The sequence below is a fragment of the Petaurus breviceps genome, unplaced genomic scaffold, assembly GCF_028583685.1.
Source record: "Petaurus breviceps papuanus isolate PSGF00001 unplaced genomic scaffold, PetGlider_PUasm1.0 90849, whole genome shotgun sequence".
Taxonomy (NCBI): domain Eukaryota; kingdom Metazoa; phylum Chordata; class Mammalia; order Diprotodontia; family Petauridae; genus Petaurus; species Petaurus breviceps.
Window position 1 is genome coordinate 17002446 of NW_027187361.1, and position 19585 is coordinate 17022030.

Sequence of the window (19585 nt, forward strand, 5' to 3'; positions counted from 1 at the left end):
GTGTGTGTGTGTGTGTGTGTGTGTGTGTGTGTGTGTGTGTGTGTGTGTGTGTGTGTAAAATCCACTACAATGAATATCATCACAAAGGATTCTGGAAGAAGTTATTTCATCATCTCAAGAGCAGACAATCTTCAAACTGGTTTACATATTTACAGTATCGAAGACCAAAAATATAATCACTTCCATAACTTCTCATTGAAAAACTGCAGCTGTTAAATACAACATCTAAAGATCCCAAGAATATCCTACATATTTAAAGCAGGAATCCCTTGCAAAATACGCAGTATTTTGAATTTTTTTCCCCCAGGATGCAAAAGAGGGGGTAGGGAGCAGAAGAGCAGTGCCTGATGAGCTATCATGAAGAACTTTGGACTAGGAGCTCGAGAACTCAAATCCTAGGCCTGGTTCTTCACGTAAGTAGTTGGGTCACTACAGAAAACTCACCTAACCTCTCTGGCTATTATTTATAAAATGAAGGACAATGAGTTTATCAGAAGAGCTCACAGTTGCCTTAGAAAATCAAGGAGATTCTGGTCCTGAAGGGATGAGGCATGGAAAAGGCAGGTATGAGAATGGAAGCATGGGAGCAGAAAGTCATGAATTATAACTAGCATTTACATTGCTGAAGTTTGCAAAAGTGCTTTATAAATGTTAGCTCAAAGGGGTAAGGGTTGCAGAAAAGTACAGGCAGCAACTATTTCATGGGCATCATGACTAAGGAGATGAGACTGGAGAGAATCACAAGCAGCAGAAAATTTCTGCCCTAAAGTCATGAAATTTATTGCTAAAAGGAACCTCCTTCTTAAACCCGAGGCCCCATGAGGCGAATGGTCACACAGATAAGTGAAAAGAAGCACTCTCTCAGCTATACCAGGAGCTCCAGGGGTGGGGTAGGGCGCGGTAGGGGTCTCTTGAAGAAAGACATTTGAGTGGTCATGGTACAGGATGATTATTATAGAGGAAGCACCTGCAGACACATTTGGAAAGATGATCATTTGCTGTCCTTCAGGCACCAATCCTCAGAGTGTAGGAGAGAGCTATCCCTAAGAGGGACTTCATGAAGACTTCAAGAAAGGAGAGAAGGAATTCCAGAGCTGTGAGATATACCTGGGCCAAACTTCCCCCTGTACTTGGGTTTAGCCTTCATTGCACTTTTAAGTTTGAGCTCATTTCTCCAGGGGCTCATGCAAGGAAACAGTGAGCCTCCAGGTTGAAGGAAATGTTTTCTGACTGCTGTTGTTGTTATATATTCACAACAAATACCCTTTTCTAGAACTTAATAGAGTCCTACTTGTTGATTGATAAGGCACTGGATTGGGGCTTAGGATTTTGAAAGGCAACCCCTCAGGGTCCCTAGAATCCAAAGGAATATCCTCTCCACTGGGAACATAACCTACCAATCCAGTGTAAGTTAGACTAGTGACTCTGAAGGAGACCTAACTTTGGGCTGCTAGGCTGCGTGGTGGTGTGTGCTGGCCCTGGAGTCAGGAAGGCGCATCTTACCTATCCATGGCTGCATTCCATGGTTGATGACAGCAATAAAAGACCGAACTGTGCAAACTGTTCATCGTAGCATTGTTTATGATTTTTTTTAAAAACACCTGGAAACAAAATGTGCTCAGATACTGAAGAATGGCTGAACAAATGATGATATATGAATGCAATGAAATATTACCTGACACAAGGAATGACAAAAATGAATTCAGAATTCAGGGAAGACCTGTGCTAAGTGAAATGCGGACTAAGAATAGCCAAAAGAACAACGAATGCCATGACTACAAAATGTAAATAAAGTTAGCATAGAAAAGCAGCAAAAGTCTGGTCAACATTAAGGCCATGTTGGAAATGTTACAGGGCACATTCTTCCTTTCTATTAATAATCCATAAGGGATTTTTTCCCTTTAGGGAATGTAATTTCTAAACGGTTTATCTGGATGTTCTTTGGCAACTGTTCATTACCCGAATCCTCCCTTCTTCCTGGTTCCCTATTTTGGTTGAGGGCACCACCATCCCTTCAGTCAACCAGGTTTCCAACACAACATCATCCTTAGTGTACAAAGAACCAATCTCCTTCACTCTCCACACTCAATCATTTGCCAGATATGGTTGTCTACTACCACAACACCTCTCACATCCATCTCCCTTCTCTCAATTTACACAGCCATCACTTTAGTTCAGGTCCTGGACTATCACTGCAACAGCCCAGCTTCTAGTGTCTCCCCACTACGATCCATCCTTGACATAGCTGTCAAGGTAATATTCCTAAAGCACAGATCCAACAAAAGTGACCCAAGCTATCCCAACTATGCTCAAAAAACTCCAGCAGAACCCTACGCCCTCTAAGATAGAATGCAAACTCTGCTGACATTTAGAGGCAACCTTTAAACCTAGAATGATTACACATTCCTCTCTATTCCAGTCAAATTGGTATCCCTTCTATTCCTCATTCCCAGCTCCATGACTTTGCACAAGCTGTCCCTCACACCATGTTTTCACCTGAGAATTCTTACCTTCCTTCAAAGCTCCATTCAAGCGCCACCTGTTATGAGAACCTTCTTGGTTGTTGGGGAGGGGGAAGGAGAGACTCTTCTCAAAGGTTTAGAACTGGAAGGGATGTTAGAGCTCGATAAATTCAACTCTCTTGTTTTATAAATGAGGAACCTAAAAGGTTAAGTGACTGGCCCCGTCACACAGATAAATGACAGAAAAATAATGTGAATCCAGTCCTCTGAGCAATTACTCTTGGCTGGTCACCTTTTCTCACCTCCTAATAACCAAATTACTTGTCAAGTCTTTTCAATGCTACTTCCATAGCGTCCCTGGTATTGATCTCCTCTTTACTTAACACTGCTAAATAGACATAAAAACACAGACACACACACACACACACACACACACACACACTTTGTCTTCCTTCAAGTCTCCGTTAAAAATTCACCTCCTGAAAGATGCTTTTCTCTATCCCCATAAATACTAGTGCCTTCCCAGCATGTAGCAAAGTTCCTAGCATATATTTGGTGCTTAATAAATGCTTGCTGGTGACATCTCTGAGATTACCTGTATATATCTGGTTTATGTGTCATCTCTCCCATTAGAATGGGAGCTCCTTGAAAGAAGGGATCATTTTGGCCTTTCTTTGCAGCCCCCATGATTAGCTCAGTGCCTGGCATATAGTAAATGTTTAATAAATTTATATGGACTTGATGACAAATATTCCCTCTAAATTCAGACCCTCGCCACCTCTCATGTGGACTGCAATAATCTTTTTATTTTTAACTTTGTATTGCTTGGGACTTTTTGAAAGTTTTTATTTTGTAACTTTACAAAGATTTGTTGATTTTTTTTTTTAAAGCAATCGGGGTTAAGTAACTTGCTTAAGGTTACACAGCCAGCTATTTCTGGGTGTGGTGCTAAGTATCTGAGCCCGGATTTGATCCCCAGGTCATCCCAACACTGGAGCCGGTGCTCTTACTTGCTGTGCTACCTGGTCACCCCCGTTAATTTTTTTTTAATTTTTTTTGGAGGGGGGAAGGCAGGGCAATTGGGGGTAAGTGACTTGCCCAAGGTCACAAGGCTAGTAAGTGCTAAGTGTCTGAGACCAGATTTAAACTCAGGTCCTCCTGGCTCCAGGGCTGGTGCTCTATTCACTGTGTCACCTAGCTGCCCCCAATTTATTGATGTTTTTTAACATCACATTCATCTCTTCTATGTTATTAAACCTTCCTTTATATTTAAAAAGAGAGGGGAAAAATATTTAGCACAATTAATCCCACACATCAACTAAGTGTGACAGTACCTGTATCTGGGTCCTGTAAGTGGCCTTCTTGTCTCCTAGTCTTCTCTTTCCCAATTCATTCTCCACAGAGCTGTCAAAATAATCATCCTCAGGCTCAGATATGACTGATCAATTAACTCTTTAATTCAAAAATTTAGTTCCTGAATGGATTAAAAAAAACAACTCCTTATAGCCTGGCATTTAAGTCCCGCCAGAATCTGGATCCTATGTATCTTTCTGCCATTATTTCATATTACAGTCCTTTGTATACAAAATTGGACCATCAATCAGCTGTTCCCCAAATTTGACATCCCACCTCTTTCTATGAATTTTCACTAGCTATGCCTATGACTTTAACATACTTCCAACTCAACTTTTTCTCTCAGAATCCTTATTTTTCCTCAAAGACTAGGTCAGACTCCAAGTCTTCCATGAGGCTTTCTCTGACTTCTCTTCCAAAGTGATTAATACTCTTCTCCCTCTTCATTTTCCCTATAGCATTTTTTTCTGAATTATTCCTTACTTCCCTTCACTTCCTACTTTGTATTTTGTGTTCATGTTATATTTCTCTTTCCCCTCCAACAAAATGTAAACTTCTTGAGGGTATGATGTATTTTATGTTTGATCTTTGCATTCCTTTGTATTAATATTTAATAAATGTTTGTGGATTTTAATTGATTAGTTTTTTAAAATCCCCTTCAGTGCTAAAATTGATTCAAGAGGATTGACAATAAAGAATGCTATCCACCTTTTGAAAATGAGAGATAATGGACAGCAAAATATATAAAATTAGGCAATTTTTGGACATGGGCAATATGCAAATTCATTGAACTTGTCTATATGTATTTGTTACAAATGATTTGTTTTTCTTTTTTCCCCTCATTGGGGAGAGGGGAGGAAAAATGCTTAATAATTTAAAAATAAAATTTAATTAAATTTGTAAGACTCAAGAGATCAAAACAATAAAGATGTAAGGTACCAAGAGAGACAAACTCAAACAGATATAATACATCCAAAAAGTTAAGCAAGAATTATAATGCCAGTAATAAACTCATAAAACAAAATAAAAGAATAACTTTAAGAAAGTTTTTTTAATCACAGAAGAACTCGAGTTAAAATTAAAAGATACTAAAATTAAAAAAAAAAGATTAGGAGGAAATAATGAAATAAAATCACCAAAATAGAGATCCTAATAGAAAAGAAAAGAAAAGAAAAAAAAATCAATAGAGCCAAACAATGTCAGACTTACTTCAGTGGAAAATAGAGTCAAAACAAATCAACTGGAAAAAAACAAAAATGAAGAAAAACCCTTGAATTATCTATTTAAAAAATGGAAAACATGAGGAATCGACTGACAGATCTGAAAGCTAGATCAAAATGCAATAATCTAGGGACTGCTGACACTTCAGAAAATTTAGTGAAACAAAAGAAATTGAGTATGATTTCAGGGAATCAAAGAAAATTTTAACAAATTAGTGGAGGTGTTTTCAAGTTGTAGCATGCTACCCTCTCCCCACTCCCCACCCCACCCCCAAAAAATAATCTAAAGGACTCTGACAAGGAAATACCCAACATTAAACACTCCTGGACATATTACAACTAAATTTCATTTTTAAAAATAAGGAAAAAACTTCAATTTGCCAGAAGGAAAACAGAAATGACTTATCAAGGAATATAAAGAACTCAAGATCTCAAGAAAAACAAAGGACCACCAAAGAAATTCAATATAGCATATACAAAGTTAAGAAGGCATGAACCAAAGTAATCCCAAAGCAAAGCTCCCGCCTCTTATAAAGGAAAAGTCCAAGTTAAGGAACTCTACATAACTATTTGAACTCCATTTAGTGCAACAGTTAAATTTGAGTTAATAATAGAGTATTGAAAAGAAAGTATATATTGAATCAATAAAATGATTCAATAGAAGGCAAATCTAATCACTGTAAAAGTACATAAAATGGGCCAAGAACTTAAATAAAAACAGAAATAGGAAAAAATAATGTATTTTTTCTAATTATGAACCAGAAAAACATTTTTATAAATCAAAAAAATGGAAACAAAAGATAAAATCAGGGGGCTTGATAATACACAAATAGAATTTAGCATAACAAAAAGCTAAATTCAATTCAATAAATTTTCATTTAATTTTAATAAATTGTGTGAAATATTTATAGAAAATTATATGCAATAAAAGTCTGATATACAAAACCTTTGAAGAACTGACATTGTTATGAAACTAATACCCAACTCCCCAATGGTCAACAGATATGGGCATATAAGTTTTGAAGGAGCAAACAGACTCTCAATAGCTACATAAAAAGACATTTACATGCCCTAATGATCTGAAAAATGCCAATTAAGTCAACCTTAAAACACCATCTAACTACTACCAGAATGGCAAAAATAGCCTATAAAAGATCAAATATATAATGTTGGCAGGATTCCTGACAAAAAGTCACTCCTGATACACTGCTGATAAGATTGTAGATTAGTATTTTAAAGAACAATATGGCAATATAAAAAAGTAATATATCTTTTGACTCCAGCATTTTCATTACTAGGACTTTACCTTAAAAATATCATAAAAGAGAAAAAAAGACCTATTAGTATAAAATATTTATTTGTAATAGCAAAGAAACAGTAAACAAGTTATAAGTTCCTTGACCACAAAATGGTTGAGCAATTTACATTATGTTAACATACTAGAATATTATGGCACTGTAAAAATTAAATAAATGTGATAATAGAAGACCTAGGTGTAAAATGAGAGCATCAGTATGGCAATAATAAATGCATCATCTACAATTTAACTGCTAGTATTTTAAAGTGCTTTAATGTTTACAATATGTTTAACATGCATTATCTCATTTGATAAAGTCTGTGATTTTTTTTTCTTCCAAGAGTAAAAGATAAAAGTAGCAGAACCTCAGATGAACTAGGAAAGGGACACTGAACAAAATGCATTTCTTATTTGATATCTGTTCATTTTTTTCGGTTAAAGGTTTTATGTGAGATGCTATTCCTTGGGATTTTTTTTATATTTGTTTTTGTTTATGGTTTAAGTTTATAACAAAAGTTTTCTAAAGAAATAAAAATATAAAAGTACCATATATACACTCAAGGTGTTGCTACTGCTATATACTGAAAAGGAAGCAAGGCATAGAGACAGAGGTCCAACTTCTGAGTCAAGATGACTTGGTTTCTAAGACTAATATTTACAGAATAGTTGCCAATATGCACCAGTAAAAAGGAGTTTTCTAATTTCCCTGCCTCATCTTCCCCCCTTCCCCTCTGTTCTAATACATTCTTCATTTAGATGTCAAGCTAATCTTTCTAAAATGGAGATCTAACAACATTACCTTCCACCCCACCCTGAAATTCCAGGGCTCTCTATTGCCTCCTGGATCAAATATAAAATCCTCTGTATGGGTTTCAAAGCCCTTCATAATCTGTCCTCTTTCTACCTTTCTGGGCTTCTTATACCTTACTCCTCTCCACATAATCCACCATCCAGTGATATTGCAATGCTTCCCTGCTGTTCTTCAAACATGACTCTCTATCTCCTGACTACCCTGGCACATAATGGCAGCATATCCACTGTCTGCCCCCCATTCCTGAAATGTTCTCTCAACTCATCTCTGCCTCCTAAGTAAGCTTCCCTGGCTCCCTTCAAAGTCTCAGCTAAAGGTCTACCTCCTGAAAGAAGTCTTTCCCAGTCCTTCTTAATCTTAGTCTCCTCCCTCTGAGACTACCCCCATTTTACTATACACGTATGCATTTGTGTATATGTCTACATATGTGTATATAAATACATATACACATACATGTGTAGCAGATATCCTGGCTACACATAGTTGTTTTCATGTCCTCTCCCCCATTAGACTATGAGCTCCCCGAATACAAGGGGGGAGGGGGGAGCAGAGAAGAGGCTTTCTTTGTATCCCCAGCACTTCACACAGTGTCTGGTGTGTAGAAAGAGCTTAATAAATGATAGCTGATTGACTGTCAGATTAAATCATAGGTCTGAAGAACAAACACACACACACACACACATACACTACTCAACAACAAGCATTTTATTACATGTCATTTTAATAGGTTTTATGCCATGGATTTTTATATGTAAGGATCTTTATAATAGTAAGTATAAGGAGACATTTAAAATTAGAATACTAATTTTTGTTTTAAGATTATTATAAGATTATACGATTGATTTATACCATAAAGAAACTATAACAAAGGAAATTTCACTTCTCTAAGCAAGAAAGGAAATATACATCCAGGGCCTTCTGGGAAAATACAAGTCTCACTCAGAAGAGTGAGTAGACACACAAAGTGCTTTAAATTAGAGCTTTGCTAACTTAAAATGATGATGGTGATAAAATGACCCAGTCAACAGTTAATCAAAACAAGATGGTATGAAACAGACCTAAGATCAGTCTTTATAAATCTAGAATTTCAAATGGGTTTTTATACCCGACTTCTTTAGATGTTGTTTGCAGTCAGTGGGCCACAGTAACAAGGCAATTGTTAGCCAATCAGGTTAGCTAAGAGAAGGCTTTCTCATAGATCCTGACACATCGTTTCTGTACTGTGGCAAAAAGGTCAAAGAAAATCATTGGGTTTTGATCAATTTTCTGGACTGAGTGGTCCACCATGAGTTACAGATGAACAAGGAAGAAATAACTCCAAGCATTTGAAAATAAAATTTTGGAGGAAGAACGAGAATAGTGTTCTTTCTCATTTAGACAGTAAGAAAAACAATGAAATACAAAGCAATAGAAAAGTTTGCAAATGATTTCTATCACATATTGGAATTAATCATCTTTAGGAAACTTTAGGAAAAAGATCCTAACATCGTACCCATCATTTTTTCTGCAATTTCTAGTCTTAGAGGGCTGCCTAAATCACTCAGGGGTTAGGTGACTGAGTGTGGGTCACAGCGCTAGTATGTGTCATACATAGGCAAGCAACACTTCAACCAAGTTCTTCCTGGTTCAAGGCTGGCCCCCTACAACAGGGCTGCCTCTCTTGAGGAGTTGGTGGACACCATAAACAACCAAACAACAAGTGTCACATGAGCAGCTTTGTGTCCAGCAGCAACATCAATGAATATTTAATGCAGCAGTCTCAGTCTTAAGGATCAAAAGGAGCACCCTAAAGATGGCAGCGTGGCTCCTCCAAGTCATTCTGAGCCTGCCTGGCTAAAACTGTTCATCCTTCACATGGAATCAGCCAATGGAAAACCATGTTGACTGAAAGGAGGTAGAAGTAGGCCGTTAGAACAAAGAAAGGCAATTTCCATCCCTGTATGCATCATGGTGCGCCACGTGAAGAAGGCCCTCAGAGTGGGAGCAGCACCACATAGAAGTACACTGCTACCAACTGGCCTTCAAAGGACTCCTGGAAGCTAAACCTCTCCAGAATTCCCTCCTGGTCTTTGTCTTCCGGCTTCCGGGGCTCCCATCAAGTCTCAGCTAATATCCCACCTTCTGTAAGAAGCTTCTCCAAATCCCCCTTAATGTCAGTGCCTTCTCTGTTGATTATCTCCAATTTATGCTGCGTATATGTTGTTCATACATAGTGGTTTACGTGTTGCCTCCCCATTAGACTGTGCTCCTTGAGAACAGAGACTGTTTGTCTGCGTGTTTATTTGCTTATTTTGCTTTTCTTTGAATCTCTAGGGCTTAAACGCTGGTTTAATGCCTGATACATAATAGGTACTACGTGCTTAAATGCTTAGACAAAATAATGCTATGTACAAATTGCTAACAGATCTTTCTTAGACCTACTTTTTTTTAAAGTGTAGATGATTGTTAGTCCAACACTGCAGCAAAAATCAGGGGAAAAAAAGGCAAATTGCTGGTAATCGATGTTTAAAAATAGACCCATGGAGAAGTGTGTTTGTTTGCTTAATGGGGAGTCAAGAATTTTAATTTCTGCTGTAGCCATACAGCAGAAGCTTTGCTCAAGCAGCTATTGTCTTTGCATAAAAACTGGAGGGTGGGGGAATCTACTGATTCTAAATTTAAGTTGCTTAGACGTAGATTAAATGAGATGATCTAATTTATTTCTGTAGCACTATATAGTCGATCAGAACCCTTCATTTCTTTGGCATATAATGTTTAAAATCCTTAAAAGGGGAAAAATGTAAGGGGAGGAGAGAAAAGAAAAAAGGAAGGAAGGTAAGGGGAAAAGACAAGGTAGAAATCAGACTCCCCAAAATGAAGGTTCTATCCCCTCAGATGTGCTTTTATCAAATAAATTAAGTAAATAGTTGCCAGCTTTTTTGTTTCTAAGTGAAAACATAGAGACAGCTCTGATATAAACAGCTTTGCATAGCTTTTCTGTCCTCCTAAAGATACTAGTTTGTATTAGAATTATGAATTTATTTTTAAAAAGCAAGCAAATGCATGCCTACTCAGAACCACATTGACATCCCCTCCAATCACTCTTCTCATTTTGACTAGGGAAACAGAATGCCATATTACAGAAGAATCAGCACATGTCAGAGTTCACCCTAATTAATAAGGGAATGCCAAATAAAGGCAAAAGACATTCAAAATTCAATGTCCTAAAACAAAGGGGTGGTGATTAAATAAGGAGGAGGAAGCTACTCCTTAAGTGAACTGATATGAAAGGAGAAATCCCGTGTAATACCGTGTTTCCCCGATAATAAGACCTATCCCGAAAATAAGCCCTCCCCTTACTGTGTAAGATTCCTCTAAAATAAGCCCTCTCCCGAAAATAAGCCCTATTGAGATTGCTACTGTAGTGAAGGTGATCCCCTGCGCTACACGCTACATTACGGTACCCTCTGTATGCACCGTCCCCCCCCCCCCAAATGCCTGCCGCGCTCCAAGCTGCATCCAATCAGAGCTGCAGCAGTGAGTACATCATCTTGTTCTTCCCCAGTGATTTGCTTATTGAATAAAGGTACATTTTTTTGTTCACATTTACCTGTTTATTAAAATTGCTGTCAATGTTCATTAAAATAAGCCCTCCCCTGAAAATAAGCCCTCTGGTGTTTTTCTGTCCAAAAAAAATTAATAAGACTTATTATCAGGGAAACACGGTAGAAAGAATCATAGGTTCTAATTTCAGCTCCATCACAATTCAGCTCATTTCAATTCAACAGCCCCAACATTGAAAGGCCTTCATAGCCTACCCCCAATATACATTGCTGGCCTTATTATACACTATTACCCTTCATGTACACTAAGGTCCAGTCAAACTAGCCTTCTTACTGTTCTTCAATACACTGAACTCTACCTCCCATTTCTATATCTTTGCACTACCTGTCCTATGCCCAGCAGGCTCTCCCTCCCTCAACACTGCCTCTCAGAGACTTAATTTCCTTCAAGGCTCTGACATGAAGCCTTTATTCATCTCTCCCTTCTGTCCCATTCCCCATGTCCCCTACCTGCTGGGCTCTGGCCTTCCCCCCAAAATTAATCTTCTATTTTGTATATACTTATGTGTACATGTTTTCTGTTTGCTGGATAATTTCACTTTTGTCTTTGTATGCACAGTATATGATGTTGTACGTGGCACCTCGTAGATCTTAATAAATCCTTGTAGATTGGTTAAGATTACAAAGAGAGAAAGAAAAAAAAGAGTCCCTTGACTCAAAAAACCTACTGTCACTCTCAGTTTCCTTATTTGCAAACTGGATTGGGCTACATATAGTTTCTTTCAGTTCTGAAATTCTTTTCTTATTTCCTATACTGTGAACTCTTATGCTAGGGGTAAAGTCTATAACTACTCTATGTGGAATACTGTAGCTTTAATTATAAAATGGAAATAACTAGAAAGCCAAAACTGAACATCTATTTCTAAAAAGAGTAATCATCACTATGTTAAAGTAACAAATTGACAACAAAGATGAAATTAGTCAAGAAAATAATTCAATTCAACAAATAGTGTCTAGTATGTGGAAGGCCCTTGCTGAGGAATCCAACAAGAATGGAGTGCACAGATCACCACTATTTTTTAGAAAGACACCTCAGCAGGGAATATGTCCTTCCTTTGCTAGGGTTTATCCACTTTAAGAAACCCTATTCAGCATCCTCCCACTGCCCCCCTACAAACAGCAAATGAAGAAAGGTCAGCTAAGAAGAAAGCTCTTACTGGGCAAGCCAAATGTTATGTAAGTCAGAGATGGCAGTCATGGGTCTTAGTTCAATAAACTTCACAGGGATACACTGGAACCAGGAAGTTATGCAGGTTATTTATGCATCCTCCCAGATAAGCCCAGGGTTGCAGGAAAATGGTCTGAAGTGGAAATCAAGGGAACAACCTGGCTGATATCTAGTCAGTTAGCTACCCTGAGGTTGCAATCTTTTTCTCTCTCAGGTGATATCTGCTGTTTCACTGAGGGTTCTTTATTTAGAAGAAAACGAAAAACAAGGCAGCAGGAAGTTAAAGAGAGTACAATTAATTCTGCTGATGTAGGTTAATGGATCCTGAAAGGAAAGTAGGTGCCTTTTATTGGCATACTAATTCAATCTATCCTGGAGTCTATAGCCTGTTCAGGCTACTTCCAGCAGCCTGGGTAGTGAGAAATACCTACAAGTGAAAAAAAAAAAATAACACAGCAAAAGTGACCAAATGTGAAAACATTCTCCTTGATTTGCCTGGGAAAACCAATTTAAACTTGATATTGTTAACAATACTGCTGTCTTCCCCCTTAAGAACCACTGTGGTAACACAAGCTTTAATTATACCTCTAAAATCGGTCACAGTCAAAATCAAAATGTATTTATCTACCAGTATAATAAGTTATGATTTGAAATCTTATCCATACCAAGAACTGCAGCTAAAACTTCACATTAATTAATGCTGTAGCTATTAAGGAAGATTGGCAGATAATTCCTTAGCCAAGGGTGGGAGTCAGGGAGGGAGGGAGGGAGGGAGGGAAGGAAGGAAGGAAGGAAGGAAGGAAGGAAGGAAGGAAGGAAGGAAGGAAGGAAGGAAGGAAGGAAGGAAGGAAGGAAGGAAGGAAGGCAAATAGTCTACCTTTAAAAAAAACAACCTCAGGGACACAATCATGAAGCTGAAAGGGACCAGGTAGGCTGAACCCTTCATTTTATAGGTAAGAGAATAGAAGCCAGAGAAGGCAAAATGACTAGCTGTTAGACTCTGGGCAAGTTGGTGGTATCCATTTCTCTCCCCCACCTCCAAGGCCAAGTAGCCCAGGAATTCAGTATCATATTTTTCTATCTTAGGATAAGAAATAAATGTTTATTTTAAAATGGGGGGGCACCCAAACATTTGAATGACCGTGTTTAAAAAAAAAGTACAAGCCAAGTCCCATTGAAACAAATATTATTAAAATAAAAATCTCTAAATGGCCAAAACATTTTCAAGACCTACGCCTGCTTATTTTAATCATAATTGATTAGGAGAGTACTTTGTAATAAAAGCAATCAACCAGAACAAGTGTATTTGCTGACCATGAACTTTGGGTTTAATAAGGAACACAATGAAAGATTTGGTCTCTGTTATCAAGGACATTGGGACCTAATGGGACATAACATATATGATACACATCTCATTTTCATGCTTTCATCACAGAATTATTCACTAGCTCCAATATGCTACAATGTACAGTGTACAGCAAGTTCAAATGCTATTCCTAGTTGTAATGGAAAGAACAACGAATTTGGAATCTGAATCTTAGCCTGGCTCCTTAACTTGTCCGACCTTTGGCAAGTTAATTCACTTCCCTGGGACTTAGTTTTCTTCATCTATTTGACTCGAATACTTCTAATATCCCTTTAAACTTTAGATGATGATACTGGTCATTCATCATTGCTGCTGGCTTCCAGGTGCTGCATTGTAAATCCTGCTGTGGGATGAGAGAAGCGTCAGGGTTATAAACACATAAACACGGTAACCCGCCGCACACTTTCACCTCCACCACTCTCTCTACCTACTTAGAGATATAGGGAAAGAATTCTCTTGAGTTCTAGAATATAAGAACTCAACTCATACACATCAAGACACCGTTTATCTCTAAGAGAATCATAAACAAGAAGCCTTCTAATAAAGCCACCCAAAGCTGTATTCACAAACCAGAATCTCCCCAATTGCACACTAGAATAATGCAATTTTCTTCTAAGCACTGCAGATTTTGAAGGATGGCCCCAGAAGCCCTTGTCCAACCTACAAATATTATAAACTACACCTAAATAGGTTATTCATCCTATGATAGGGACTGAGTGAGCAACTCCTATGTATGCCAATTCAACACTAATAAGCATGTTCATGATTCTCAGCATGTACAAGCCCTTCAGAAAAAAAGCAAAAGCAATGAGGTCATTGAAATTTAAGGACAAAAGAAAAATTCTCCTCCCCTGAAAGAAATGGGAGACACAAAGTAGTAACAAATTAGCTATTATTTTCAGACCTAAAGGAAAAATACTCTTTCCATCCATACCCTACACAAGCCCATCCAAGGCTTTCCAAACCCAGGGAGAAGCAAAGATATAATAAATTATCATTTTTGTACTCAAGCTGTCTTGCATGTTGATGGACATATCTTTAAAATCAAATATTTTGCCTCTGTTAAGAAAGCAAGTGGTATGAAAAACAGCACTATCAAAATAACCTCTCTAGATTTCTGATTCCTCAGTTGAACCAAATGATTACTAAAGTGTCTCATAGTTCTAGCATTCTATTATACTAGAAGAAGCTTCTCTAATTTCTCTAATCCATCTCTAATTTGATGGTCCCCCTGAGATTCTGGAATTCTATTAACAACAATGATAAAACCAGGGATCACTTCTTTATTATAAACCATTTCCTCATCTAATTTGTACAGCCAGCAAAAAACACAGCACTGTCATGTAACATCCAACTGAAGATGGCAAATAAGTGCATTGGTTCGCCTTTAATTAACATCAAAGATATGGACAAGATAAGAAGGTAAGACACAAACTTAGATTTCCTTGTTGCTTTTTTTTTAATTATCATCTTTACTCACAGGTGGTCCTGTGAAAAATGTTAAATGTTTCTCAAAAAAATTTATTCCAAATTTCTTAAGACAAAATCTGACAGCTTATGACAAGCAAAGACACGTTTTCTAGAAGAACGGGTTTCAATAAACTGCTAAAAAAAAATCATGAATTTATCAGCTTCCCTTCTGCTGACTTATGCAGGCACCTGGAACAAGCCGAGTTTCCTTCCACTTCCTAAATCAAATATCCTGAATACTCCTCTATGGGAGGTGGAAAACCAAGCTACCTGTTCCTGTAGCACAGCTCCCACCCAAACCCTATATTATTCACCTCTACAAAAGAGGATCTCTGAAATGCCATAAGCTCCACTACTCTCAAGGGTGTGGAAATGAATTCAATTTAAAAAGAGAGTGCGAGAGGAAAGCGGGGCAAACAATAGATTGCTCTGTAATTATAGAGCTATAACCAGCAAATACATGGGTGTTAGACTTCTTGCTATAAAATTCCGCAGCTGGTTGCCACATTAAACATTAAAGCCTCAATGCCAGATGCTAGGCAGTTCAGGTAATTCCAAGTACAATATAATAAGGTAAGGTATTTATAAAACAACCTAAATTACTATGTAGAATTCTGGATTTTTTAGGGCTCCAACTGGAAAGAGAATACATGCCTTAAAAACAACTTTCATGGGTAACTTCAGCACTATACATGTAACCAACAAAATCAAATACTGCCAATTCATCCTTAACCCCAGTTGTGTCTAATTTTGTTCTTCTATAACATACTATGCCTCTGAGCTGTTTGTTAGGGTAAAGGTAAAGGCTGTATTAAAATGTTAATATCTGATGACTCGCATTCAGTGAATATACATAGAAGCATATTTCAGTTTTTCAAACGCTAATTCTCTGTGAAGAGACTTAAGAGGGGGAAGGGACCTCCCAAATGTCTGGAATATAGAATCTCCATCGTGGAGACAATAGACCATCTTGTGTAAGCACTGATTTCTACAATTGCTAGAAATACACCATGGATTATAATAGCTCTACCTATCACTATAAATAGTTTACATATCTAAAAATTAACATCTAAAGTCATGCTGTGCAGTGATGCAAAACATTTCTATCATGGTATACAGGATTAAGAAAGACTATGCACACAATTCTATTTATTTTTTTTAATTGAAAACACCTATATGACATTATGGCCTGCTAAAGAACTTTAGGCTTAATTTAGAGAATGTTGAGAGACATCAAAGACAGTGTAACTGTGAATATAAAATAGAATATAATAGTCCAGTAAATCACACATCTGTTTACAAGCTTAAAACAACAACAAAGAAATCCCAGTTCAGCATTTCCCAAACTGTACAAAACAGAACCCTACCTTTTTTCATAAGAAGTCTAAATTTCCACATTAATGTTTCTCCTGCAATTAACTAAGTATGAAATTATGTATCTATTTTAAAATCCTTATTATGTGCACATTTTTTAGGATTAAAATGAACTTCTCTATTTTGCCTCAACATTTCCCCAGCATCCCTCTTAATATAGAGGCAGAGAATGCCCCCAGAACAGCACGTGCAAATTTTATCAATATATCTGAGGGCCCAAAATGTTCTATGGACAAATTAGCTTGGGAAACACTGGCCTAGTTTATTTTTTCTAGGTAGAAATGGAAATGTTTCTAAGAGCTCAAATGGTGATTTCTTAAAATGTCTATGATGGATTTTTACATTTTGTACATAATTACAAGCATTTTAAAATTTGAGCATCATAACCTCTCAAGGTTAGGGGAAGATGGAGGGAGTGTATTTTGCCATATCATATCATGTGAGATATGTAAGGTCAATACATCATGGAATCATAGAAATTAGAGCTGGAAGGGGCCTTGAAAATCTTCTAGTCCAGAGGAGTCAAAAACAATGTGCAGCAAGGAATCAGCTTAAAATGTAATTGGGAAATATTTAACAAAATAAATAAAAATATCATAAAAGATAATAATACATTTTAAAATTGTCAATATGCAACCTTCAGAGTTATATACAGTTTAGTGGCCTACCGTTTCTATTTCAGTTTGATATTACTATGTCCAATCCCATTATTCTACAGAGGAAGAAACTGAGGCCCAAAGAGGTTTAAAAAAATTTGCTCAAAGCCACTTAATTATTTAATAGCAGTACGAGAATAAAAAGCTGCTTGCTAGAGTATCTATGCACCCAGGACAATGTAATACAGAAATAGTACCAACAAGGAACTCACCATTGATGTGGACATCCATATTATATATAGTTAGGTGAAGAAGATAGCAAGCTGTATATAAACATGTTAACTGTGTAGGATAGACAAAGAATAACACGCTTTGGTGTCCATTACCTATTAATTAGTGAGGGGTTAGTAGGTGGTTAAGTGGAAAGAACTAGACCCTAAAATTCAGGTCTCTCAGATCTCCCAGTCATATCGGAACCAGAAGAAACTTTAAAGATCACCCGGTCCCACCTCCCCATTTGAGGAAACAGAGACTCAGAAAGGTGGACGCAGGAAAAAGTGGTCTGCTGAAGTTTCCCAGACAGATGGGGGCCAATGTACGATCTTAAATTACTTAGGAAAAGTTGGTTCTCACGATTCCTAGGCCAGTAATCTTCCCACTATAGCACCTTCCAGTGCTGTTTCCGGAAGGCTGTATATACTCAGTTACAGATCATTGGGCTTCATTGTGTCAGCATGAAGTGAGTGCAATATATGTGGGAATGGCTGATGCAGAACCACGATGTTAGGTACCCTTTCATATTGAAATCCAATTATTTATCAAATTAGGATTCATAATGTTAAAATTAGAGGCACTCTGAAGTGCTTCTGGGAAACTTAGATGGTTGACAGCATTGGACAAGAGCATAGTCTTGTTTTTTGATTTGGAAGAAAGGAAACTGGGATTCCAGCTTTCTACTATGAGGGCAAGGGCTATCTCAGTTCTATATCCGTATCCCTATTGTATACTTAAAACAGTATCTAGAACATAGTAGGTCATTAATAACTACTTGTTGGTTGATTGAGTCTACCACAAAAAACTATCTAAAAGAGAACATTATACCAAAAGGTCACCAGGTCAGCTTCCCAGCATCCAATTTTAAATATGCCCATAAAGAATTTCTTGGTAATAGGTTTCCTAAAAATGAGACGTCACCAGGTACATTTTATCTCCTTAAATCCTATATGGCATTTACATTCTCCAGAATCTGACAGTGAACTCTACAGTTAAAGAAACCCATCTGCAGACCTTTGTGAGTAAAGACACATGGCAAAGGTTAGTGGCCATTGTTGCTAGTACCTAAACATTTTCTTAATCATTTTAAGATTACTGAACTTCGTACTGAAAATATGGTAGGATTCCTGACCAAATAATGATAATAGTTTATATATGTCTAACCCTTTACCATTATATAGTTCTCTCACAGGAAATATCCTACTTGATCACCACACACACACACACACACACACACACACACACACACACACACACACACCCCTAATACCAAGATCATTCCTATTTTAAAGATGAGAAAATAGGCCAAGAGAGCTTAAGTGATATGCATAGGGTTATGTGCCTAATTAGTTGCAGCCTCAAATACATGTTTTAGGAATACAGATTTAGATTTAGAATTGGAAAAAACCTTAGTAACTACCTAGTCCAACTCTCTTAATGAAGAAATTGAGGTCAATAGAGTTTAAATGACTTTCCCAAATTCAGACAAGAACAAAACATGGATTTGAAGCCAGGTCTTCTCACCAGCACTCTCTGGATTCGAAGGCCAGTGCTTTTACCATTGTCCATGATGTTTCAGGATTGTTTTTAAACCATACAACTTTAGAAATCTCTATTAAGGAGTGATAAGGAGCTGCCAATTGTATGCATTCCAGGACTGTAATATTTGTTTTTAGTTATAGACACAGAGTTTTAGTTTAATTATAGAAACTGGAACAATCCTGTACCAACAAAAATAATCAACTAAGTCAATTCATATTATCCTGCTTTTTAATACATGATTGGAACACAAAGTCAAATGGACTATTTCTTTCTGATGCATGTGTATAAAACTCTCAAGGTCAAATGTCCTGTTTAAACTGATACATCATCATTTGACTCAAGAGAAAAAGAGGAAGCTCTTAATCACTGAATTATCCATAGTATTTCGTGAATACTATGTTCATATAAGTTCATGAATACACAATATTTATAAATAGCATCTTTTAAATAGGCTCTTACCAAAAGTAGCCTAAGGGCTTTGTTGTTGATTTTCTATATACCTGTCAAATTAATATAATTGTTGTACATATTAATTACAGATGAAGAAAGAAATTTTGCTCTGTGCACCAAAAAAGGTACCAAAGATGCCAAAAAGCACCATTGACAACAACAAAGACCCTAAGTAAATGAGAAGCATGAGTCCTCCCTTCTTTAATGAACATTAAAGACAGAACAAAATCCCTAATTAGTAAGTGAAGAAACTTCATCACTACTTATGCTAACCAAAGTCTGACACTTGATATTTCCATTTCTGACCAGGATAAACAACTTGGGTTCCCAGTCACTACTTTCTGCCAATCCCAGGCTCTTAGTGTTTGCCAGAGTTAGGATGAGTTGCTTTATTGTGTAGCCTAAAAAGCAAGTCATAATATAATTAAACTACATTTTCAAAATGTCCTGCAGAACTAGCTTTAGTCATTGCCACCCCAACTCATCATCTAAGTTAATGGAAGAGGCAGGAAATTTTGTCTCTGCCAGGGTAGATCACTCAAGGGGAAATGACCTATTAAGCTGTTCAGGTTTTATGAGGTGGCGGTCTAGATTTCTTTTT

At 37.2% G+C, this 19585-nt stretch overlaps 1 protein-coding gene across 4 annotated transcripts in view; it reads right to left on the reverse strand.

The window, feature by feature from the left end:
* The window catches only part of JADE3 (jade family PHD finger 3), a 193385-nt gene that overhangs the window by 166154 nt on the left and 7646 nt on the right, over window positions 1-19585 (reverse strand). Inside the window, exon 1 of one of the 4 annotated variants that reach the window (XM_069072927.1) lies at window positions 3797-3840. The exons of the other annotated variants lie outside the window; for them this stretch is intronic. The gene's annotated coding sequence lies outside the window, so the exon portion shown is untranslated. Of the gene's footprint in view, window positions 1-3796; window positions 3841-19585 lie in introns of those variants that run through there. 4 annotated transcript variants of the gene reach the window in all.